The 27,066-nt window shown below is 41.0% G+C and overlaps 1 non-coding gene and 1 pseudogene across 1 annotated transcript; one reads left to right on the plus strand and one right to left on the minus strand.

Moving 5' to 3' along the window:
• Window positions 1-112: 112 nt before the first annotated feature.
• On the minus strand, window positions 113-185 carry TRNAY-AUA (transfer RNA tyrosine (anticodon AUA)). The gene has a single exon. It is a non-coding gene; the product is annotated as a tRNA-Tyr (tRNA).
• A 25,289-nt stretch (window positions 186-25,474) lies between these two features.
• On the plus strand, window positions 25,475-25,653 carry LOC138984253 (U2 spliceosomal RNA; annotated as a pseudogene).
• Window positions 25,654-27,066: the final 1,413 nt, after the last annotated feature.

Consider the following 27,066-nt stretch of genomic DNA (forward strand, 5'->3'; position numbering starts at 1 on the left):
AGTTGTGTCCGACTCTGCAACCCCATGGACTGTAGCCTACCAGGCTCCTCTGCCCATGGGATTCTCCATGCAAGAATACTGGAGTGGGTTGCCATTTCCTTCTCCAGGAGATTTTCCTGACCCAGGGATTGAACCTGGGTCTCCTGCATTATAGGCAGACGCTTTACTGTCTGAGCCACCAGGGAAGTCCAAAGCAGAAGTAGATGTTTTTTTGGAACTCTCTTGCTTTTTTGATGATCCAACAGATGTTGGCAATTTAATCTCTGGTTCCTCTGCCTTTTTAAAATCCAGCTTGAACATCTAGAAGTTTTCAGTTCACGTACTGTTGAAGCCTGTCTTGGAGAATTTTGAGCATTTCTTTGCTCATGTGTGAGATGAGTGCAAATGTATGGTAGTTTGAACATTCTTTGCCATGCCTTTCTTTGGGATTGGAATGAAAACAGACCTTCTCCAGTCCTGTGGCCACCACTGAGTTTTCCAGATTTACTGGCATATTGAGTGCAGCACTTTAACAGTCATCTTTTAGGATTTGAAATAGCTCAGCTGGAATTCCATCATCTCCACTAGCTTTGTTCATAGTGATGCTTCCTAAGGCCTACTTGATTTCACACGCCAGGATATCTGGCTCTAGGTAAGTGATCACACCATCATGGTTATCTGGGTCATTAAGATCTTTTTTGTATGGTTCTGTGTATTCTTGCCACTTCTTCTCAATATCTTCTGCTTTTCTTAATATCTTCTCTTCTCTGTTTCTGTCCTTTATTGTGCCCATCTTTGCATGAAACTTTCCCTTGGTATCTCTAATTTTCTTGAAGAGATCTCTAGTCTTTCCCATTCTATTGTTTTCCTCTATTCCTTTGCACTGATCACTGAGGAAGTCTTTCTTATCTCTTCTTGCTATTCTTGGGAACTCTGCATTCAGATGGGTATATCCTTCCTTTGCTCCTTTGCCTTTAGCTTCTCTTCTTTTCTAAGCTATTTGTAAGGACTCCTCAGACAGCCATTTTGCCTTTTTGCATTTCTTTTTCTTGGGGATGGTCTTGATCACTGCCTCCTATACAATGTCATGAACCTCCATTCATAGGTCTTCAGGCACTCTGTCTATCAGATCTAATCCCTGAAGAAATGTTCTTTTCAGTTCAGTTCAGTCACTCAGTCATGTCCAACTCTTTGTGACCCCATGAATCGCAGCATGCCAAGCCTCCCTGTCCATCACCAACTTCCAGAGTTCACCCAAACTCATGTGCATCAAGTCAGTGATGCCATCCAGCCATCTCATCCTCTGTCATCTCCTTCTCCTCCTGCCCCCAATCCCTCCCAGCATCAGAGTCTTTTCCAGTGAGTCAACTCTTCACATGAGGTGGCCAAAGTACTGGAGTTTCAGCTTCAGCATCAGTCCTTCCAATGAACACCCAGGACTGGTCTCCTTTTAGGATGGACTGATGGAGTTAGGTGTGTCCAATTTGGTTTAATCCAATCACCATTCACTCCCAGGCTGGGGGAGGAACTCTGTCCCTTCCCAAAGTCCATTACCACCAGATAGGTAAATAGAAAAAGAGTTTTATTGCCACAGAAGTGGTGATGACTATTGGCCAAGTGATTGTCAAAGTTTAAAAGTGTTAAACAGGTAGCATTTTTAAAATACACTGTATGTCAAACATAAATAAAGATTAAGAACAAGTTTCTATCCTTAAGGATCTTGAGATTTAACCTAGGAAACAGCTTTATTGAAATCAGGAGAATCTAGTTTGAGAATCTGTTTTTTGTATGAATTTGGATTCCCACTACTTTCAAAGCAGTGATCAGGGTAATAGGTGTATGCTGTATTTACCATTTGATCAATCCATTCTGCAAAGATATAAAAAAAAGGAGCCCTTCCCATTGAAAATAAATCCCTATTTATTGAAACTGGGAGTTAAAATTGCATTTCTAATCTTTACAGATATAAAAAGAAAGTTGATTTCTTTGCTTTCTCTGCTTGGGTTCTGATGTACATAAAAATTGTTGTGCATCCCTCCCTGGGGGCTCTATCTTCTAGCAGACCACAGCCTTTCCAGGCCTCCAAACATGCTAACGTGTGGGCAGTGATACCTAGTAGAAGGGAGTCATTTCATCATCTTTCATTTGATAGGACTGTTAACAGAAATGGTACACCCTGATCTCAAGAATTAAAAGCAGAGACAGGCGTTTGGGAATTTAGAAACAAACTCTTTATCTGTACAGAAAAGAACAGATAACAGTTCCTGGAAGTCCCCCCTGCCAACTGCCCTCTTCCTGTCTTTATTTTCCTTTACCTCTGTGTTTGAAAATTCTGCCTTGCTATTAGTTTTTAATGAAACCAGGATGTTTATCATATTTGACAGCAGACTTGGTTGTTTGCAATTCAGGGCTATGTTATTTTTTCCTCACACAGATTCAACTGGCAACCTCTGCGGATTCCTTTGCACAAAAATGACACCAAAGTTCTAGTGGCAAGAAACAAATTCTACACCTCAGTAATTCTGCCAGCAAGATAAAGTATTGCCAACTCAGTTTTCTTTTCCTAAGGGGAAAAAAAAAAAACAGAAAGGATAAAATTTAAATTTGGACAAGAAAACATGCTTCCATATTGTAACGGAGCAGTGGGCTTCAGAGCTTTCTATGATTCTAAATGCTTGGTTGATACTTCAGCAGCCTCTTCAGACTTATCATTTACCACTATGTCAAAAGATCTTGGACTCTACAAACAGACTTGATTAGCGTGACTAAGTCTCATAGTCTCAAAGCTACAGGCAACACTGGATAAATAGTAAATAATAAGAAACATGTTGCAACATTCATTGTCAAATTATATTCTCCATTCTTTCTTACATCTATGAATTTCTAGGAAAATGAAGTTCTGCAGTTTCATTAAATTATCTAGATGTCATTTAAGAAGAAAAAAGAAAACAGCTTTAGTATAATTTCAACTGTCTCCTTCATGACAGACACAAATACATGGAAAACTCTGGACTTTGTAAAGATTTTCCCTTGTCCCCACCATCCAGTCAACATACAGAACCACAGCTTCTTTTCCCATCACTGCCAGACTTTTCAGAAGAAACTTTACATTTTTTCTTCATTTCTCCATTGCTTTTTCATAATAATCTTTCTGCCTCCACCCATTTGTGTAATGGTTTCTCAAAGTGCAGTGATCTCTTTACAAATGCACAAAGTTTTTTAAAATATCTATTACTCTTATTCCATTTGTCCTTATTCGTAGGCTTTGAAAGACAGCATCAGATCAGATCAGATCAGTCACTCAGTTGTGTCCGACTCTTTGCGACCCCATGAATCACAGCATGCCAGGCCTCCCTGTCCATCACCAACTCCCGGAGTTCACTCAGACTCACGTCCATTGAGTCAGTGATGCCATCCAACCATCTCATCCTCTGTCGTCCCCTTCTCCTCTGCCTCCAATCCCTCCCAGCATCAGAGTCTTTTCCAATGAGTCAACTCTTCGCATGAGGTGGCCAAAGTACTGGAGTTTCAGCTTTAGCATCATTCCTTCCAAAGAAATCCCAGGGCTGATCTCCTTCAGAATGGACTGGTTGGATCTCCTTGCAGTCCAAGAGACTCTCAGGAGTCTTCTCCAACACCACAGTTCAAAAGCATCAATTCTTTGGTGCTCAGCCTTCTTCACAGTTCAACTCTTACATCCATACATGACCACAGGAAAAACCATAGCCTTGACTAGAAGAACCTTTGTTGGCAAAGTAATGTCTCTGCTTTTCAATATGCTATCTAGGTTGGTCATAACTTTCCTTCCAAGGAGTAAGCGTCTTTTAATTTCATGGCTGCAGTCACCATCTGTAGTGATTTTGGAGCCCAGAAAAATAAACTCTGACACTGTTTCCACTGTTTCCTCATCTATTTCCCATGAAGTGATGGGACCGGATGCCATGATCTTCGTTTTCTGAATGTTGAACTTTAAGCCAACGTTTTCACTCTCCTCTTTCACTTTCATCAAGAGGCTTTTTAGTTCCTCTTCACTTTCTGCCATAAAGGTGGTGTCATCTGCATATCTGAGGTGATTGATATTTCTCCCGGCAATCTTGATTCCAGCTTGTGTTTCTTCCAGTCCAGCATTTCTCATGATGTACTCTGCATATAAGTTATATAAACAGGGTGACAATATACAGCCTTGACGAACTCCTTTTCCTATTTGGAACCAGGCTGTTGTTCCATGTCCAGTTCTAACTGTTGCCTCCTGACCTGCATACAAATTTCTCAAGAGGCAGATCAGGTGGTCTGGTATTCCCATCTCTTGAAGAATTTTCCATAGTTTATTGTGATCCACACAGTCAAAGGCTTTGGCATAGTCAATAAAGCAGAAATAGATGTTTTTCTGGAACTCTCTTGCTTTTTCCATGATCCAGCGGATGTTGGCAATTTGATCTCTGGTTCCTCTGCCTTTTCTAAAACCAGCTTGAACATCAGGAAGTTCACGGTTCACATATTGCTGAAGCCTGGCTTGGAGAATTTTGAGCATTACTTTACTAGCGTGTGAGATGAGTGCAATTGTGTGGTAGTTGGAGCATTCTTTGGCATTGCCTTTCTTTGGGATCAGAATGAAAACTGACCTTTTCCAGTCCTGTGGCCACTGCTGAGTTTTCCAAATTTGCTGGCATATTGAGTGCAGCACTTTCACAGCATCATCTTTCAGGATTTGGAATAGCTCAACTGGAATTCCATCACCTCCACTAGCTTTGTTCATAGTGATGCTTTCTAAGGCCCACTTGACTTCACATTCCAGGATGTCTGGCTCTAGGTGAGTGATCACACCATCGTGATTATCTTGGTCATGAAGATCTTTTTTGTACAGTTCTTCTGTGTATTCTTGCCATCTCTTCTTAATATCTTCTGCTTCTGCTAGGTCCATACAATTTCTGTCTTTTATTGAGCTCATCTTTGCATGAAATGTTCCTTTGGTATCTCTGATTTTCTTGAAGAGACCCCTAGTCTTTCCCATTCTGTTGTTTTTCCTCTATTTCTTTGCATTGATCGCTGAAGAAGGCTTTCTTATCTCTTCTTGCTATTCTTTGGAACTCTGCATTTGGATGTTTATATCTTTCCTTTTCTCGTTTGCTTTTTGCTTCTCGTCTTTTCACAGCTATTTGTAGGGCCTCCCCAGACAACCATTTTGCTTTTTTGCATTTCTTTTCTATGGGAATGGTCTTGATCCCTGTCTCCTGTACAATGTCACGAACCTCATTCCATAGTTCATCAGGCACTCTATCTATCAGATCTAGGCCCTTAAATCTATTTCTCACTTCCACTGTATAATCATAAGGGATTTGATTTAGGTCATACCTGAATGGTCTAGTGGTTTTCCCTACTTTCTTCAATTTAAGTCTGAATTTGGCAATAAGGAGCTCATTATAGGGGACTGGAATGCAAAAGTAAGAAGTCAAGAAAAACAGCAGACTCACCTGAAAATCCTGCTAAACTTAATCATATGTTCAGATTCTCCTAAATGCAAGTATTCTCCAGAAGATTCCTAGGACTTCAGCCTTTTTCATCTCAGACTTTCTCATCTACTCCTGTGGCTACAAATATCTGCCACTTCTGCATCTATCTCTGAATGTTATTTTTCATCTAAACAGTAGACTGTCTTGTGAGATGCTAAGTTTAATCAACATAAAGGTGCACCTTGGCACTTCAAAAAATTCCCTTTTGTCCAAACCTATTTCTGCGCCTTCTAGTTATCTTCCCCCAAAACCATGATGAAGACACAAGGGTTATCTACGGCTCTTCCTTCTTTTGAACTTCTCACATCCAATCAGTTGTTCAGTTATCTCTCGCAGATGTCTGCAGTTATTTCCTCATCTAAGCCACTGCTTTTTTGCTTTTGTTTGTTTGTTGATCTTGCTGCATCGGGTCCTAGTTGCAGCCCACGAGATGTCTGTTGTGTCATGAAGGATCTTTTGTTGCAGAACACGGGCTCTCCAGCTGTGGTGCACAGGCTCAGTTGTAATGGACAGGCTTAGTCACCCTGTAGCACGGGGTCTCTTCCCCAACCAGGGACTGAACCACATTGTCTGCTTTGCAAGGTGGATTCTTAACTGCTGGATGACTGAGGAAGTCCCTAAGCCATAGTTTTTACTGCCATGTTCAAGATCAATTTTCTGTTACCTCTGTTCTAAGTCATTCCAACAAATATTTATTCTCTTTCCACCTCTTGCCACTTGTCCTTTCGCGGTCAGAGTGACTTTCCTAATGTACAGTTCTGACCATGTCAGTCATGACTCGAAAGATATCTATGCTTTCTCCATTTTCTACAGGATAAAGATCAGTGTCTAGTTTAGCATTTAAGGTCCTTTATAAATAGTGTTAGAAAACTTTGCAATCTTAAAAACTCTTGTGTAGAATGCATTGTTTTAGCTTACCACAAAGAAGGACTTGCCAGAGGACTGTAAAAAAATAAATAAGAAAGAGTAAGCTGTTTTTGTCTTTTTTTAAATTGGATGGTGAAACATGTTTTTTTAAAGAATGATTGTATTGCCATCTGCTGGAATGATTAGAGCACAACATTTGAAGCAACTTTTTTCCAAACGTGTGAAAGGTTTGGCTTCAATATTCAAAAATTCTCTCTGAATATGGGTTTTAATGTCTAATAGAATAGCACACCAAATTACAATTAACAAATTGACAAGGGCTTTGCTTATATGAGACTGTGAATATTCACCCTTTTTACTGAGAATATTTCAGTTGAGTCTAAGAATAAAATGATTATTTTTATGAGAAGAAAATTGCCTTGTCTGATATCAGGTGACTTTCAGAAATCACATTTTCTGATGCTACTCAACAATTCAAAGGTTTCCTTCTCAACCTTTGAAACTCAGAACTAGAATTATCTTTCCCAGTGAAGGATTCCTATGCCAAGTCTCCCCCTTCTTGAATTCATATTTGCATGTACCCTTCATTTGGGAGATTAAACAGATTGCAATACATTGACATGTACATTTCCTGTGTTTGCCTCTCAATATGCAGTCATACTTGAGGAGCTGGTCTCTAAAGTCAAACTACCTGTTTCAAAATGTCAATTTGACACTTACTAGCTGTTAATTAATATTTTGGTGATTAGCTTCCTCCCCTGTCAAATAGAGATAACAATACGTTCCTCAGAGGGTTGTTAGAAAAATTATTTTAACAAAAATTATAAAATCACTCAAAACACTGCTGCCATATAGCAAACCCTTAAGAATTAATAGCTAGTATCATGCATATTGCTATAGATAGGACAGGATTCTTGTGCAAAAATAATCCCAAGAGGTAGCAGTGAGTCCAATTCCTAATAGTACTATTATTAAATGACAGATTTTTATCAGCTAGTTTTAAATTAATTAGATTTTTGAAGTATAATTTACATACACTAAAATTTATTATTTGATGAAATTTGACAATAGTTGAATAGCCATAACCACAATTAAGATAAAGAATTATCTATCACCCTAATGTATCTTATGGCTTTTTCATATATCCCTGTTCCTACCTCCAACAGCTAAGAGCTCCCAAGCTCTAGCAACCACTGAGTCTATTCTCACTATAGCTTTCATTTTCCAGAACTCTATATGAATGGAATCATACCATATTCTGTCTTTTGTGTTTGGATTCTGTTACTTAGGATAACGATTTTAAGGTCCATCTATGTTGTTTGTATAACAGTGGTTCACTCTTTCTTATTATGTATTAGTATTTCGTAGATTTTTGGATTGCTTCTATGTTTCTGCCAGTGTGAATAAGGTTGTTAGGAAAATTTGCATACAAGATTGTGTGCACTCTTGGCAATATTTTTCTGAATAAATCTCCTCAGACAAGGAAACAAAAGTAAAAATAAACAAATAGAACTATATCAAGCTAAAAGCTTCTGCACAGCAAAGGAAACAGTCAAGCAAACATAAAGATAACCTACCAGATGGGAGAAGATATTTGCAAATCATTTATCTGATAAGGGGTTAATATCCAAAATATAGAAAGAACTCATACAGCTCAACAACAACAAAAATAAACAACTTAATTTAAAAAATGGGCAAGGGGTTGAATAGTTTTTTTTTCCAAAAAAGACATATAGATGGTCAACAGTCACATCAAAAGATGTTCAATATCACTAGTTATTAGGGAAACACAAGTCCAAACCACAGTGAACTATCTCATCACAACTGTTAGAATGATTAAGAAATAACAAGTGTTGGAAAGGATGTGAAGAAACACCACACACCCTGTTCATGGGAATGTAAATCGGTGCAGCCACTATGGAAAACAATATGGAAATTCCTCAAAATATTAAGAATAGAACTAGCATGTGGCCCAGCTGTTCCACTTCTGAGTATTTTTTGAAGAATATGAAAACCTAATTCAAAAAGATTTATGCAGCCCTATGTTCATGGTAGCACTTATCTATAATATCCAAGATACAGAAATAACTCACCATTGGATGAATGGATGTAAAGATGATGTGGTTAATATATACACAGTGAAATACTACTAAGCCAGAAAAAAATGAAATCTCGCCATTTGCAACAACATAAATGGATCTTGAGGTATTATTCTAAGTGAAATAAGTCAGATGGAGAAAGGCAAATATCTTATGAATACACTCATATGTAGTATACAAATAAATAAACAAAGCAAAAGTAAACACACAGATAAAGAGAACAGAGCAGTGGTTACCAGAAGGGAAAGGGAGGTCTAAGTGGGTAAAGGGGATTATGTGTCATGGTGGACAGAAACTAAGCTTTTGCTGGTGAGCACACTATAGTGTATGACTGCATGTGTGCTCAGGCACTTCAGTCATGTCCAACTCTTTGCAGCCTCATGGACTGTAATTCACCAGGCTCCTCAGTCCATGGGATTCTCCAGGCAAGAATACTGGAGTGGGTTGCCATGCCCTCCTCCAGGGGATCTTCCCAACCCGGGGATCAACTCTGGGTCTCCTGCATTGCAGGTGAACTCTTTACCATCTGAGCCACCAGGGAAGTCCCGAGGGTGTGGGGTGAGGGTCTATGCTGAGTTGCTTTGTATCCACCTGAAGGTGTGTGGTGAGAAGCAGAAAGCACTGGCAGAATTCAGTGAGGAGCTGAAGAGGCAGAAAATGGTGAAAGAGGAGATGTTCTCAGAATCCTGGGAGGAAGACCAATGAGCCGAGAAACAGTGACAAGCCCGGGAGGCAAGGAGACAGAAAGAGCTGGTGGAGAATACATGCTTGGTACTGGGCACACAGGTCATTGCCATCAGATCACCAAAACAGGTGGTGCAGCAGCTGAAGGAAGAGGAGGCAGGCACACCTTGCAGAAAACAATGATGCAAAGGGTAAACTTGAGAAAGGACAGGATAAATTAGGGGAAGAGAAGACAAAGCAGGACTTTTTGCAAAAAGCCCTCAGCGAGACAGTAGGATACATTCAGGAGGAGTAGAGAACACAGCAGGACTTGTATGTGAAGCTCATATAGAGAGCCCTTCAAAGGTTCCAGAAGAGACTGATAACAAAGAAGCAAAAAAGAGAAGAAAATGGAAGCTTTCTCAGGGCTACGTAGTGGAGTGATGTAAGGAGGAGGATATTCCGGAGAAAGAATTGGACAGGATAACAGAGGAAAAGAAATTGCCTGAGATGGACAGGTTGCTGAGACCTGAAAGGGAGGAAAGGGAGTAACTTGGGAATGAGGTCATGTGCACAAGAAAAGCTCAAGTGCAAGAAAGCTTGCAAAAAAAGGAAAAGAACAGGAAGAAGGTGCTATAGAACAGGATCACGTAAATGAAGATCTTAAAGAACTTAACAGAGTAGGAGAGTTTTCTAAGAGATAAGGTTTAGCCCAGGAGTACAGGAAGCTTCTGCAGATCCGAATATCCTACCAGCTGCAGACGCAGGAAAAAGAAGAGGATGAGTTTGAAGCAGAGATAGCAGCGAACCAGATTTGTCAAGACAAGACTCAGGGGATCTGCATCACCCACCAAGTGTCATTTAGAAACATGCATTCCATGCAGAGTTGTCCTAATAATCTTCCAGTATAGTCTTGTAAGAACCAATATTTTTTTTTCTCTGTCTTTAGGTATTTTTGACTATGATATGGGCTTCCCCGGTGGCTCAGATGGTAAAGAATCTGCCTACAAACCAGGAGACCAGGGTTCGATCCCTGGGTCGGGAAGATCCCCTGGAGAAGGGGATATAATATGCTTGTATGTTCTTTAAAAACAATAGAGTACAGTAGCCTCTTCAATTTTACCACCATCCTTGCAGACTCACAAGCAGCCTAGCTTATTATTATTAGGAGAAAGATTCCTTAGAACTAGCAGATCTTGTTCCATGGGAGTTGTGAGTTAGCAGACTGAGGGGAAAAAAAAAAAGCTTTACCAGTCCAGGAGGCTAGTGACAATGGGCCAAATAGCTGTGAGTTTGGGATTAATGGCTAGGGAGAGAAGCCCCAAGATTCCTGGGCGTCTCCTGGACCTCAAGGCATGGAAAGTTAGCACCAGAGGGAATCTTGGTCAAGCAGACTTCTTCCGGGGTCACTGAGGTGACAGGCCTGGCAGCTGCTGACCTCCTCAAACATCTGCAGGGACCGTGGGTTTTGTCCCAGGCTCCTCTGAATCACCTAGCCTCTTCCCAGGGGCAAGGGTTTCTCAGCCCCTCTGTCCCATCCCAGGGCCTTATTCACTTGGCTGCCCGCTCACTATGGAGCCCCGGATCTTTGCTATGCAGGTAGATCTTTGCTTTGCTCTCCCTCTCCTAACTTTACAGATGGCTCACGTTTTCCTCCCTCTCCTCTGGCCCAAACTCACACAAATGAACTCTTCAAGGGCCCAGCTGGGATCCTGGTGGGAGAGAGGGGTTAAGAACATGTACTGAGCCCACCATCTGCACAGAATCTTTGACAAATTATATGTTAGGATTTGCGCTTCCCCAGGGGCTCAGCGGTAAAGAATCCACTTGCAATGGAGATAGATTCTATCCCTGGGTGAAGAAGATCCCCTGGAAGAGGGCATGGTAACTTACTCCAGTATTGTTGCCTGGAGAATCCAATGGACAGAGGAGACTGGTTGGGTTACAGTCCATAGCGTCACAAAGAATCCAACATGACTGAAGCGACTTAGCACACCTGCGTATTATGGTTTTATTAAAAATACTAAGTATTTTTACTTCTTTCCCACACTGGGTCGATCCTGACCCAGGGATCGAACCCGGGTCTCCTGCATTGTATGCAGATTCTTTACTATCTGAGCCACTGGTGAAGCCCACTTTTACTTCTTTACTTCTTTTCCCCTTTATCAGTTCTTTAGAATAGACGTTTTATCTTTTAATTCTCTTTTCTCTCCGTTTCAAAGTGTTTGGTTTAAATTTGAAATTCAGTAAATAGGATCTTCTCCCAGAATCCACTTTAGATCTCCTTTACAGGCAATTCCAAGTCGTACCTCTAGGTGGGGCACGTGATGTATTTCTCCTGCCTGAAAAAAGGAAGCCATGATTCCATCACGAGGCTCTGAGACATTCTGGTTTGATTGCTTTTCAGATTTGGGAAGGATTTACCTCTTGTGAAAGGGGTGTGTAAAAAAAAAAAAATCTCCCTTAAGCCTTAAGAAATTGTTTCTATGGGTGAGGAAGACAGTGAGTAACTTCCCAGCCCCACACCTCACATTAGCAAAGTGAAATGTTTATTTCAGAAAGTGAGAAGAACAGATGTCAGGAGGAAAAAAAAAAAGTGTTAAAAAAAAAGTTCTTCTGCCAAAAGTTTATCATCTGGGATTTTGATTTAAAATTCCACTCAGACTCTATTTGTTAAATACCATTAAAAAAAAAAAAAAATCCCCCATCCTGCCTCCACAAAGGGCTGGAAAACTTACTTTTGATGCCTCTTTGACCTTGGCTGTCCATCTTGTTCCACTGAAATGAGCAGATTATTTTCTCTAAAAGTAAATGCCTGAAACTCTTTTTATAGATGCTAATAGATTAGATGAAATGGCTCTCTATGACCATTATTCAAGAGCTAAAGACCAAAGTTCAAAAAGTTTTGTTAAAAAATAATCTGGTGCCCTGCTTAGTGCAGTGTGATGCTGATTCACCTTTAATGCTGCCCTTGGAGGAAGGTAGAAGGACGAATCCAAAGGGAATATTTCTTGATCAGTTTTTCAAATTGCCTTCATCTACCACAGAAGAGAAACCCAGAGAACTTAAATGCATCTTTCATTCTGGAGGGAAAAGATATAGTGACTCTGATTCATTAGAAAGTATGCCTCCGATTATCTAACCAAATAAATGGTAATGGATTTTGAAAAGGAACAACTGGTAAGACACACACTGACCTATAGGCAGGAGTATGTCCTGCCTGCAGCGCTTCTGCTACACCAGGCTTCACCAACAGAAAGTGTTCATAAACCTCTCCACAGTGGTCTACAACATGGAATCACATTCACTGGTAAATGCACTAGTTAAGAAGCCACAAATGAGCATTCTGAGCTGGCTGGGCTCAGAATAGACCCTGTGACCTGCAGAGTTCCCATTGTATGGTTGCCCAGTGATATGCCTTAGAGGTTAGGAGGCAAAGGAAAGACTGGTGGCTAATGTTTGAGATCCTTAGATTATAGCAGGAGCACTATAACCTGCCAGAAGCATGTCTGACTCATTCTTCCTCAACAAGATTCTTGTAACGGGGTGAGAAGCAGCTAGACCTATTCAACAGAGTTAAGCAGGCAAAATGTTAAAGGCTCAGATGACAAAATAAGGCACAGAATTTTGAAGAAATTAGAATGTGGGTCTGTATGTGTCCCATATAAGCAGTGCTAGATGCTGACAATGTGACTGGAACCTTTAGGGGAGTCTGGAAACAACAAGATAATGGTGTCTCCATGGATGACTGACAAGGCTGGTGTTCTTAACCCTGATGTGCATAAGCAAGAGAGGAAAATAGAGCAGTTGTTCTACAGTGTCCTAAAAATGGGCTGATTACACTCTAGCACTCCTTTGGCCAATTTCTGGCAATGAGCATCCTTCTTCCCTAAGTTAATAGACAAAATAACATATCTTTTGTTGACAACAACCATTTGGCTTAGACTGTCTCAATTCATCTTCATGGAACTTCCCTGGAGTGTTTACCATCCTCATTTGATAGATGAGGAAACTGAGGTCTAAGGAAAATAAATAGCCAAGGTCTCGTGAGTAGTGAGAGATAGAGTTAGGAATTAAACACAAGCAGTCTAATCCCAAAGCCTATGACTGTATATATTACAGTTGACTACTTTTCCAAAGCAAAATCCCCCACGTATATGAATACTAGATGGAAGTGTTATCCTTACTATCTCAGAATGAATAATGTACGTATGTTTTATGGAAGCAAAGGCATATGTAGCACAGGGAGCAAGGTGATTAACTCTTGGATTTATGTGCCTCATCAAGGAGATCGGAAATCGCTACAAGAGATTAAGATGATGCTCGTGGGACTTCCCTGCTGGCTCAGTGGTAAAGAACCTGTTTGCTAATTTAGGAGACCCAGGTTTGATCCCTGGTCCAGGAGGATCCCTCAGAGCGGCTGAGGCCGTACACCACACTGTTGAGCCTGCACTTTAGAGCTCAGCAGATGTAACCACTGAAGCCCGCAGATTCTAAAGCTGTGTTCCACAATGAGAGAGGCCACTGGAATGAGAAGCCCTCACAGCACAACTGGAGAGTGACTCCTGCTCGCTGCAACTAGAGAAAAGCCTGTGCAGCAATGAAGACCCAGTGTAAGCAAAAATTTTTTAAATGTAAAAATGTTTTTTAAAAAGATGATGCTTGTCAAACAAGTGGGGCTGGGAAAGGGAGCCCAGGCACAGGGGACACACATGCAAAGGCTCATATCGCTGCAGAGTATCATGTGTTGGTATAATTGCAAGCAGACTGGCTTAGCTGAAGCGTCAGCCATGGGAGACGAAAAGAGGCTGGCCAGGTAGACAACAGTCAGGTCTGGTCAGAGGGGACTTTGGGAGAATGCATTCTCCCCAGTTTGGAGATAAGGAGCTTTTACCTTATGGATAATGTCAAGTCACTAAAAGATTCTAGGCATTCGATATATATGTGTGAGAATGGCATTGATATAGCCTGTTGTGGCAAGGGTAAGACACTGTAAGTATGTAGCTACCGGGTTGTTTTCCATAGTAGGGTCACTCCACATTATTTTTTTAAATTTTATTTAATTTATTTAAAGTACATATATATACATGTATACATATATATATATATATATGTATAGTTGGTATCATTTTTCCCATTTAGATTATTATAAAATACTGAGTAAAATTTCCACCGCTATACAGTAAGTCTTTGTTGTTTATCCATTTTATATTTAAAATGTGTGTATATGTTCACCCCAGTTCCTAATTTATCCCTCCCCCCAACCTTTCCCCTTTGGTAACTGCAAATTTGTTTTCTGGGTCTGTGAGTCTGCTTTGTAAATAAGTTCGTTGGTATCATTTTTTTAAAAATTCCCCATACAGGCGATATCACATGGTATTTACCTTTCTCTGACTGACTTTACTTGGTATGGTAATCGGTAGGTCCCCTACTTCATTTTGACATTAAATGGTATGGCCATTTCAGAGGAACTCATGCATCCAGGGGGCATTAAATAGAGTAAAGCTCCATTTAAAAGCATCACACATTTCCCTCCAAGGTACTCAGCATAGAAAGGGATGCTCTATTCCTACTCTTCTACGGCTGCAGTCTTTCTTCCACCTGATTCCAGTAACTTAGAACATTCCTGTTGTCGTTTTTTTTCAGACTACTTGTCTGTGGGAGCAATTAAAATGCATTTCTCAGTATTTATATGTGCAATCAAAGGTTTTAATAAAAAGTTGACTTTCCTGGCACAAGTTGAGTTGACAACCATGGAAACCCTTCCACTGATTCTAAATAAAGAACTGAAGTCTCTTCACCACTGACAGATGAATTTTGTTTCACAATAATATAAATGTGTGTGTGTGTGTGTGCACGTGCACGCTCAGTCATGCCCAATCCTTTGTGACCCCATGAACTATAGACTGCCAGGTTCCTCTGTCCATAGAATTTTCCAGGCAAGAATACTGAAATGGGTTGCCATTTCTTCCTCCAGGGGATCTTCCCAATCCAGGGATCGAACTTGTGTCTCCTGCATTGGCAGGCAGATTCCTTACCATTGAGGCACCTAAGAAGACCAATACACACACACACACACATACACACACACACACACGTGCTAAGTCGCTTCAGTTGTGTCCAACTCTGTGCAACCCTATGGACTATAGCCTGCCAGTCTCCTCTGTACATTGGATTCTCCAGGCAAGAATACTGGAGGGAGTGAATTTCCATGCCCTCCTCCAGGGGATCTTCCCTGACCCAGGAATTGAACCTGTGTCTCTTACATCTCCTGCATTGACAGGTGGGTTCATCACTAGCGCCACCTGGGAAGCCCAAGAGAGGGTGGGGTGGGGGGGGATGTATATGTATTTATATGTATTTATATACACATATATAAACACAGAGAGACATATATACACATATATCCTCATTTTATTTTTAAACTTCAGTCTTACAGGTTAAATAAAACTACTATCCTAATGTTTTTTTAATTTACACATTAGCAATACCTAACTGATAGAGTTGTTATAAGACTTAAATGATATAACATATAATGGACCTAACATGAAGACTCTTGAGAGTCCATTGGACTGCAAGGAGATACAACCAGTCCATCCTAAAGGAGATCAGTCCTGGGTGTTCATTGGATGGAATGATGTTGCAGCTGAAACTCCAATACTTTGGCCACCTCATGTGAAGAGCTGACTCATTTGAAATGTCCGTGATGCTGGGAAAGATTGAGGGCAGGAGAAGGGGACGACAGAGGATGAGATAGTTGGATGGCATCACCGACTCAATGGACATGAGTTTGGGTAGGCTCCGGGAGTTGGCAATGGACAGGGAGGCCTGGTGTGCTGTGATTCATGGGGTCACAAAGAGTCAGACACGACTGAGCAACTGAACTGAACTGAGCTGAACTGAACACACCCTTACCCAAAGCAAGTGCATGCTCACAGCTCCACCTCCCTCACTTTTAGCAGATTAAACTTGGATGAAAAGAATACGTGGACAATGTCAGGTAAAATATAGAAGCTTACCTATGAAAAATAATTTTTTTGTCCTTTATAATAAGGAAGTTCAGTGACGGCTGGATCCAGAGCCTCAATTGGATTAGGTTTATTATATTAGGCTTTATAATTACATATATATTATAAATAACTATACATAAACCTAATATGATTAGGTTTATTAGATCTCTCCTTCCCCTCCCTTTTCTCCTGCCCTCCTTCTCCTCTGTCTTTTCCTCCTTTCTTCCTCAATGTTGGGATGTTGGCTCCATGCTCAGTGGTCTCCTTCCGAGAAGTGACAAGGACAGCTACCAGCAGCTCTAGACTTAAACTGTACTAACTGAGCAGTCTTGAAAGGGGAGAATACTCCTTCTAACAGCTTCACCAAGATTGTCCCAAAAGTTTGGCATGACCCAAAAACCATGGAAATCCAGAGAATCATCAGGAAATTCTTATCACAACCTCTTTGCGTCAAATGGGTATGTTCTGCTTAGAATATTTCATGGAATTCTGGTAAATTCAAATAAAGAGCAATAAATTAGCTGACAAATATTCAAACAAAGGTAATTACTCTGACTAAAAGGGGTGAAGAAAAATCACTTTGGGATCATAAAATAAAGACTTGATTCTAGTCTAGAAAAACGAGGGCTTCAAGCTTGCACATACAAGCCTTTCTGTAGCAAAGTAAATTAGAAAACCCAATGACCAGTAAGTGCCTTTATAAGGAGAGAGAGACTGAGACACACCCGAGGGAAGAAACTCATGTGAAGACAAAGGCAGAAATTGGAGTGCCAAGGAACTCTGGAAAGTGCTGGCAATGACCGGAGCCAGGGAGAAGGCTGAAACAGATTCTCCTTCAGAGCCTTCAGAACTGTGAGAGGGAGAAAAAAATCCCTGTTTAGAAATCTAGTTTGTGGTGCTTTGTTTCAGCAGCCATAGGAAACTAATATAGATGGCAATATGCTGCAAAGGAATGAAAATTAAAATTCTCCACAGAAGAGCCTATTTAATAGTTTAGTTCACTCCACCTTTTTACAGTCCATGCAGAAGCCAGTTATCATGCTGAGAGTTTCCTCTGTCTTATCTGTAAGATGGGGATAATCGTATTTTTTTCTGTCAACTTAGAGGATTCTATGAAAATCAAATCCAGTCTTTCTACACTACACTGGATATTCCCAAGTGTGTTTAGTTGAACTTGAGGGTTAGAATGGTTCTGTGATAAAGTAAGTTTAGAAAATCTTAGATGTATAACTTTTATCCAAAATACTCACAGCACAGGTTATTAGATAAAAGACAAAAAGAAGGCCGGTAATTTGGAATCTGTTTAGTCTCATTTAACCCCATATTCTCCAAATTTCTCTGACCAGAAGTATCTCCTTTGAGGGACTTCAGTTGATATCTTGCAGATGCTCGCATTGGTTTGGAGCACAGTTTATGAAACACCGCACTTTGTAAGATAATGTAGGAATTATTTCTGTAATTATTTCTGTTGGCTATAGTGGAGAACACTTGGAAAATCTGCAGAAATCATCACTCGTCTTCATGGTAGTGCTCCGGACTTTGCAAACTGCCCACATGGCTTCTGTTGAATGGAATTGGAAGAACTGTGTAAATGGAGTAACAGATTTGGTAAAACATGTACTCCACCCCCAAGTTCAGGAGCAACAGAAGTTCCCCTGCCTCCAGAAGGAAGCAAGCATCTGCTAAGACGCCTCCGTATCCTGGGCCCTGTGACAGATAATTTCACAAATGTTATCTCATTTCACTGAAATCTTTGTGGTCTTAATGTTTTTATCCTAAAACTCATACATGAAAAAGATATTTAAGTATGAACATTTATTTCCTTTAACATCAAAAACAACTGAAAATTACATTATTTATTAGCACTTTTACTGGCAATAAGACATAAGTAGGTACTTAAGAGTCTAGCCCCAAAACCCAGATCAGGTATATTTTAAATTAGAAAGACTTTTTTCAAGACTTTCATTTCACTGGACCACCAAAGTGTTAGTTGTTCAGTCTTGCCTGACTCCTTGCAGTCCCATGGATGAGGCCACCAGGCTCCTCTGTCCATGGAATTCTCCAGGCAAGAATACTGGAGTGCACAGCCATTCCCTTCTTCAGGGGATCTTCCCAACCCAGGGATCAAACTCAGGTCTCATGCATTGCAGGCAGATTCTTTACCCTCTGAGCTACTGAGTAAGGCCCACCTTATAGTGTGCTTACCACCAAAAACTTGCTTTCCATCCATCACTATACAGTCGCTCCCTTAACCCATTTCATCCTCCCCCACTGCTTTCCCTTTGACAACCCCTGTTCTGTTCTCTATATCAATGTGTCTGTTTTAGCTTGGTTAATTCTTTTATTTTGGCTTTTCATTTTTTTGTTTTGTTTTATTTTGTCTTCATAGTCCACATATGAGTGAATTCATATGGTATTTATCTTTCTCCATCTGACTTATCTTGCTTAGCATAATACTATTAAGGTCCCTCCATGTTGAAGACTATTTTTATACATGAGGCTCCAAGATGTGTGGCACCTCGGCTTGGGTAGTATGATAGAAAGTGAGCGAGCCAGGGTATATGATCACTGGCAATGCAGTTCCTCTTCATGAAGCATATTTATACTCTTGTCATGAGAAAAACAGTTTAGCAGGGAACCTGGAAACACTGCCCCTAACTCCTGAGGAAGAGCTACATATGAGTGATCTCTAATGACCCCTGGTGAATTTGGCAAGAACCAATATTTTAATCAAATTGATTTCTCCAGGCATATAAAATGAGATATTCTTTTGATTTCTTCGGGGTACCAAAAAAGCTATAGATTCAAGATCATTCTGTTTAATAAGTGCAATCAATTATCACATGTTACCACACCAGTCACTGTGTTAGTCATTTCTATGCTGGATACTTCCCATGCCTCTCTGTACTTAGTCTCCATCCTGCTTCCCACGCCTGCTCTGTGCCCAGAAATAGCGACCAGTGTGGATCACATCACATGATTCCCTTCTTCTCTGTTCCACACAAGTGTTCTTCCAGATTGCTCTCTTCCCCCTCCCTACTCCTCTCCACAGCTCTCAGATCTTCTATTGCTGGTCTAAGGATACAGCACCAGCCATTGTGTTGCTTCCTACCCACAACTTGATAAATTGTCCATGTCTTAAAATCTCTTCCAATTACCCCCACTTGAGTGTTCAATCGTTTTTCTTTTGGGCACTCTTAGTATACAGCTTTGCAATGCTGCCTCTTTAGCCCTCCCGCTTTCATTCATGTATCATCTATCTATCATCTACGTCACTAAGACGTAGGTATATCCCCATTTTACAAATTAGAAAAGAGAGAGCATTTGCCTGAATTCACAAAAAGTGGGAGTGGGGGCAGAGTCATCCTTTGAACCCAGGTTTGTCTGAGTCTAATGCCTGCACTCTCAAACATGATATTGCACAAAAGCAATTCTAACCAATAGTAAGTGTAAAAGCATAGGCAGTTATGAACTAATAGATAAATCAATTCACAATGTATTTAAAATGTTAATGTAAAAAATCACTATATGCCGATATTTCATAAGCATGAGCTTATTTGCTTATATGCTCTAACCCCATCATTACATCATTTTAGAGGTAAAGAAAGTGAAACTTATCCTCTAAACAGTCCCATCAGAAAGAACTTTCACAGAAAAGCCTCAGGGAGTGTAATACCTTGAAGGGTATTTTATTAAAGACACAAGGGTGAGACACAAGGCAAAAGATCCCAACATACCCCATGGTGAACAGATTAATAACTTTATAGTAATTTTTCTCTTCAAAGCTCCTCCTGGTCTACTCTACCTGTGGGGGCCTCCTGCTCTTCCTCCTCTTCTGATCCTGTGTTCCACTTTGACCACCTGTTCTCCTCTCTCAGGTTCCCTCCTTGCCTCAATATTTTCTATGCTTCTGCTCTTTGTACAAATGTTAATGTTCTTCCCCAAGTATATAGCCCAAACTGCACACTTCAACCCATCCAGGTCTAGACTGTCAGTGAGTCATAATCTAACCTCTTAAAAGAGCAATTAGAATAATCATTCATGTATCATCTATCTACCATCTGTCTATCTATGGGTCATTCTCTATCTAGGTATGTATATCTAGGTGTGTATGTCTGTGGAAGTATTTTGAATTGCATCAATTCAAAATGGCTAGTTTTCTGAACAGTATAGAGTGGGAAATTTAACTTCCAAGCAAAGAAGTTCTCCAGATGGTGTCTGAAGATGAGAAAAAAAAAAAAAAAAAAGAGAGAGGTATTCAGAATTTATATAATTTCCTCAAGGTCACAACCAATAAATAGCAGAGCTGGAATGTGAATGCTCCATAAAAAGTCATGTAACCTTTTATGTTTTATTACAGTGAGAATACAAAAGAACAAATTTTTTTTTCCTCAGGGACAAGGAAGAAAAAATTAGTCATATTTAATATACAAGTTAGTTTTAAGCATTTTGAACAGATTATGTTTCTCTGCCTGGAATGCCATAAAACTGACCACAAGTTCCCAAATGTCTGTGGGTTGCTTCTGTGGTTAGTATTGTCAATCAACTGAAATGGACCAAAGCTTGACCATAAGGCTATTCGATGCATTTGATAATTACTGTAACTTGCCAGTCACTGATCAGTAAACCAAGATTTTCTGAGGACCCATTCTGTGCTCAGTATTGAGCTGAGAAGCCTTGTGTGATACATTAAAAATGTAACACATGTTCTCATTCTCTGCTTTTAAGAAATATATTGCTGAGGAGTTAAGACAGAGCACATAAAGCAATCATTCACTGTGTACGATAGTACATATTCGTGTGCCAAGCTGCGTGTGTGGACTACAAACATCAAAAGAGAGAAAAGTGGTTCGGGGTGTTCTTGGGTGTTTGTGGAGGAGCTGGGCTGACATCCTGGGTGATGAAGCTGATTCCTTTTTCTGCCTTCTGCAGGTTAATTACTAGAGGTTAATCATTAGATATCAATCCTTCAGTCCAACATCCTCTGGAAATAAATTCTAAGTAAAAATGGTTACTTTCTAAAGGTAGCAATTGTTTTAAACAGTGTTGTCCAACTAGTGCAGAGGGTTTCTTGCCACCTAAGATGTCCCAAGGAGGTTGTTCAGAGCAGACACACCCTGAAAGCTGCTTCCACAGCTCACATCGGTCTTCTGTCATTCCTCAGCAAAGCTCTGAGAATCTCAGCTCTCTTCAGACTGCTCAACAATCAAGGATCCCCAGGTGGTAAGGAAAGCACACAAGAAGCCCCACAAGCCTCCTCATTGGCTCCCCCGACCCCACCACCAGCTCTGGACTTTGGTCCTCCCAGGGATAAAGTGCAGGCAATGCAAGATAATCATTCCAAAATTTTTGTGGGTCCAGGCCTTTCCAACTCTGATCATCCCTAGTGTGTGGCTTGTCAGGATCATGGTAGCATATTTTACTCAATAGACCTGAGCCCTTAACAGTCCTATTTCCTAAACACCAGCTTTTATGGAGTCACCAACAGAGAAAGGATTGTAGGGGAGAAAAGAGATGATTTTCTTTTTCCAGTGTTACTTCTGAATCCTTTTCCTTCTAGTCTTCATGAATCTTTCTGCTCACCCAAAAAGAAGTGGAGTCATCCTGCCAATTCCTCCCTAAGAAGCAACCACTTGACTTGCTCCACATGCCTGACCAGAAAATCTGAATATGTATGAGAAAGTGTAAACACCCACGTGGCTGGGACGTGGGAGAGCTGAAGGGTAGAGTCCATTCCTCTGTGTTGGCCAGATGATGTCTATGTCACAGTGTCAGTACAGGAAAAAAATGACATGGAAAAGGTAAAGGGATATTTTGGCTCTTCTTTTAAAACTCAAAGCAATAACATAGTCCCTGGCAGTCAAGGTTCAAAAAGCCAGCAACATAATTAGTCTGTTCAAGTCTCAGCAGTTCATACGGTTTAGAGATTTAAGGAATGGCACTAAAATGCCATAAACATAATCCAAAGAATAAAGTTTTGAGAACTGTTTGTTTTTAGTTTAGGGGTTTTTGTTTTGTTTTTAAAGAAAAGACACACTTGCCTTTATGAGTCTCATCATAGGGATTCCATTTCAGAACCTTGGGTTTTAGAGAAATAAATAAACAAAATTCCAAAGTGCACTGAGGTCTCGCTAAGAGGGGGCATTTAGAAGCTGATAGCCTCAGAAGTAAGCGGGGAATCGGGGCTGGGGGCACAAGCATTCACTCATTTTCATAGAGAGGAGGCAGAGGCCCATATGGTGTGACTTCTAAAGGACTATGGGGCATACAGCCTTCCCCCAAATCAATCTTCCATGCTTTGCTCCTGTTTTAAAAGTCACATTTTGTTTTAAAGTCAAGATTTTCCAAGTGTGTTTCCTGAAGCCCTGGGCTTCTTTATCAGTGCCTGTGGAGCTCTGGAGGATGCCAGATGGGTGGTCTCCCAGACCCCACTCTCACTCTGTTCCCACTTATTCCTATTTTATTTGTTTGAAATTTTTACTAGCAAATGAATTGAGCTATTTAGTTGGTAAGAAGGGTTTTACTAAGAAGTAAAAGCAAGAAGAACAATAACAAGAAAACTTCTGAGTCAAGTTGTCACTTTCAGCTGACAGTGTATGAACATGCCCAGCGCCGATGTGGATTAAGAACACAGGACACAGCATTCCCAAGAGTCACCGCAGCTCCCTTAGCAAAGAGCAGAGCTTTGAGGCTGGAACCCCAAATCTACAATATGATGGGGGTGCTTATGGGGGGAGGGGTGACTGGAACAGGTAAGGTGTCAAAAAAGGATGAAGAGGACCAAGGAAGGCTAAGCCCCAGGAAGTGACACACTTTAGGGACTTGGTAGAGTATGCAGCATAAGAACATGGAAATTTCCAGGGAAGGTGCTAAAAGGGGCAGAGGACACTGAAAAGATATGACACATAATATCAAATGTATCAAATGAAAGATTCAGCTGATGCCAAATAAAGAACCTCAGATATCAAGTGAGGGGAGAAGCTGAAAACCAAGATGCAAATTTCTAAGTAAATTGCATGGAATCAGGTACATGATTTAGGGCCTTCACCCACTTTGGGGCTTCCCTGGTGGCTCAGATGGTAAAGCATCTGCCTGCAATACAGGAGACCTGGGTTCGATCCCTGGGTTGGGAAGATCCCCTGGAGAAGGAAATGGCAACCCACTCCAGTACTCTTACCTGGAAAATTCCATGGATGGAGGAGCCTGGTTGGCTACAGTCCATGGGGTTCCAAAGAGTTGGACATGACTGAGCAACCTCACCACACCCACTTCAAGGGGATAAAGATTCCCCAACTGGAAATTAAGAGGGAAATTTAAGAGAAAGTTTTAGATAGAGAGGGGTTGCCCGGTGGCTCAGACCATAAAGAATCTGCCTGCAATGCAGGAGACCAGGGTTTGATTCCTGGGTCGGAAAATCCCTTGGAGAAGGGAATGGCTAGGAGGAGCCTGGTAGGCTACAGTCCATGGGGTTGCAAAGAGTCGGACATGACTGAGTGACTAACTCAACACTTTTAGATAGAGAAAGCCTTACTGTGAGTTCTACCCTCCACTCTGGGACAAGGAGTGAGTGTGAGGCTGACTCCTGCCTTGGAGTTTAGTAGGAGAGCTTTCAAAGGAGAAACTCTAAGAGAAACTGCTTCTGTTGCTGAGTTTGGGAGGTTCCTCTGACATATACTAAAGCCCCTCTGGTGCTCTGGAGGAGCAGAGAGAACTGTGCTTAGGAGATAACTTTGTCCCTCTTTGACTGCAAGTCAAGATCCGTGCTGCCTATAGCCAGGTGGAGATGTCCAGGGTCCTTTTATGTGGGATCCTAAAGACATGCATAAAAGAACTTCTGCCAGAGGACAGGGAATTGGGTTGGAGAAGATCTATGCAAGAAGAAGCACCAGAAAATCAGAGGCTGAGGGATGAAGGGAACAATAGATCAGAGATGAGGAGAACTGCTGTCATCTGAAAGCCAAGCAGGTTGGAAGTCTAGAGGACCATCTGTGAGGCTCTGAAAACAAGAAGGCATCTTACAGACAGCATAATTAAGTAGGTTTTTTCTTTCCTTTTTGTCTTTCCTCTCCTATCTTTAACCTCAAAGTCAGAAAGAATAGCTGTTGACCGATGAGAAAGATGAACGAAGAGGCAAGAAGTTCATCATATCCTTTTCTCCAAAGACAAATTTGTCCAGTTCCGGCTCTAGCAAATGGAGGACGTTTTATTTGTGAATGCAAATTGGAGTTAATTAACATATTATGACTGAAGATCTTAATTTCTGAAATAAGACTTAAGAGATTGGGGGTCTCATTTTATAAAATTAGAATGACCAGAAATGTCATTATGCTTGGTAGTTTTCTTCCACAGGCAGGAAAACAATATCTTCCCCAATAAGTTCATCTTAAAGTGGCAATCAAACAAAAATGCCTTTTAATGATAAGCCCATAAACTAGGCTTGTTTACAGAACCAGTTAAAAATGATTATAGGACAGAGTTGATCCCACCCCCATTTTAATGTCCTGGGCAGGTCTTCACACAGAGCTGAAAGGTAGCCATACACTGTGGTCAGGGGAACAGTGATAAATAGAAGGATCCAGGGAGGATCTGGAAGGTTGGGTGTATGTTTGCTTGTTTGGTGTCTTTTAGTTTTTCCTTGGGCTTCCCTGGTGGCTCAGTGGTAAAGAATCTGCCTGCCAATGTGGGAGATGTGTTCGATCAAGAAAATCCCCTGGAGAAGGAAATGGCAACTCACTCCAGTATTTTCGCCTGGGAAATCTCATGGACAGAGGAGCCTGGTGGGCAACAGTCCATGCATGGGGTAGCAAAAGAGTCAGACACCACTTAGCGACTAAACAAAAACAACAAAATTTTCCTTGCAGAAGATTCTTGCAGAGCATTCAGCCTAGGAAGTCTTTTGATTTCACCACATGGCAGAATTCTGCATAAACTCCACTTACTACAGTAAAAAGAAGTCTATCTTATGTATTCACACCATACACATAATATAGCTATATATCATACCATATACCCATCTCTATCTCCTATTTATATTTGTTTATAGGAAAATGAACCCTAGCCCTAAAAGTCCTTCTGTTTTCTTTCTTTAATTTTTTGGGAGGGGAGAGTAGTTTGTATCCTTTCAAAATATCAAGTTGGTCCTTATTTGCTTCTCTCAGCAAGACCATTCACAACTCAATAATGGGAAACACAGTCACAGAACAAGAAAGAAAAGAAAAATTAAACTCAGGAGAAAAAAGATATGGATTCATAAGACCAAAACAATAGGCATTCTAAAACAACCCAGCATTGATTAGGTGCAGCAGGAAATAGGGCTGGAATAATGGCTCAGGAATTACAGGAAAGAATCCCTTCCAGGTCTTTTAGCTAAGAGCAAGTATAGTATCTGTTCTTACCAGCTGTATCATCTATATGAGGACAATACAGTAAATGGAACAAATTTTTGGAGCAGGGAATTGGAATAGGAGCTTACTTAACTTCTCTCTACACATACACCTGGTATTCTCCAGAAATGGTGCAACTCCCTGTCATAACAACAGTTGCAAAATGTAGATTTTGCCTTCCTCACATTTTTTCATTTCTTTGTTCCTCTTCAGCACTTGCAAGTGAGGTATTAATTTTTCTCTGGAGGTTTCATGCAGCTTTGGCTCCACCCACTGTACTGTCACAGGGAGGATTTGGTTTCTTTTTCCTCCCTTTTTGGCCTCACATCTGTGACTTGGGGGCTTCCCAGGCAGTACTAGTGGTAAAGAACCCACCTGCCTACAGATGCAGGAGATGTAAGAGATGAGGATTTGATCCCTGGGTGGGAAAGATCCCCTGGAGGAGGGCATGACAACCCACTCCAATAATCTTGCCTGGAAAATCCCATGGACAAAGGAGCCTAGGAGTCCACAGTCCTAAGGGTCGCAAAGAGTCTGACCTGACTGAAGCAGCTTAACATGCACGCGTGACTTGGAGCCCATGGGTTGCTTTCTTTTGAGTATGGCATTGACCTCCATGGATTTTTAACCAAGTGTTTGGTGAGTATCTTCATTATTACCACCTTTTGGTTTTATTTGGTTTAGTTGCTAAATTGTGTCTGACTCTTGCTGACCCCATGTACTATAGCCTGCCAGGCTCCTCTGTCCATGTTATTCTCCAGGCAAGAACACTGGAGTGTGTCACCATTTCCTTCTCCAGGGGATCTTCCCAACCCAGGAATCGAACCCGGGTCTCCTGCACTGCAGGCAGATTCTTTACTGACTGAGCTACAAGGGAAGCTCTCTGCCACTGCTCTCATTGACCCAAGGCCTTTATTTCAGTAGCTCTCAGAGCAGCAGCAACCCCAAATTCAAGAATTAGTTTTACCCATTTTGTGTTAGATGGCATCTCTAGGCAACCAGTGCTTCAGCTACCTTCCAGGCTCCATGCTCTTCACCAATTCAAGCCTGACCATCAGATGTTTACACCTTCAATGGTCTGCCCCTTCCATCTTGCCCTTCTGGGTACCCTATGCCTATGGTCACAAGGAGCCAGGCTCTCCCAACCCTTTCAGTTTTCCAGTCTCTTACCCCATAAGGCTCTCTATATTCTCTTGGACATCTTCTTCAACCCTGCTCAGAATTCTGAAATCTTGTTCTTCATCCACTCTATTCTCAACTTCCTTCTCTTAAAAAAAAAAAAAAAGAAAGAAAAGAGTTACAGGAATAAAATATCTGAGAACCCTGTTTCCTTGGGGTTTTAGGAAGCATTTCTAATGAGCTGTTTTATTCATAAAATAATTCATAACAGTTTATCTGAACACTGCCTGATACTCTTCTGGAAAAAATGTCTAATTCTATCCCTTGACCCACAGGGGAAGAGCTTGCATGTCATAAAAATTGAAGGGAGGCTTGTGCATTTCTGGATCCAACAAAAACAAGAGTGGCATTGATTAGTGTTGGCCCAGGTTTCCAC

This window comes from Bos mutus, chromosome 20 (assembly GCF_027580195.1).
Source record: "Bos mutus isolate GX-2022 chromosome 20, NWIPB_WYAK_1.1, whole genome shotgun sequence".
NCBI classification, from domain to species: domain Eukaryota; kingdom Metazoa; phylum Chordata; class Mammalia; order Artiodactyla; family Bovidae; genus Bos; species Bos mutus.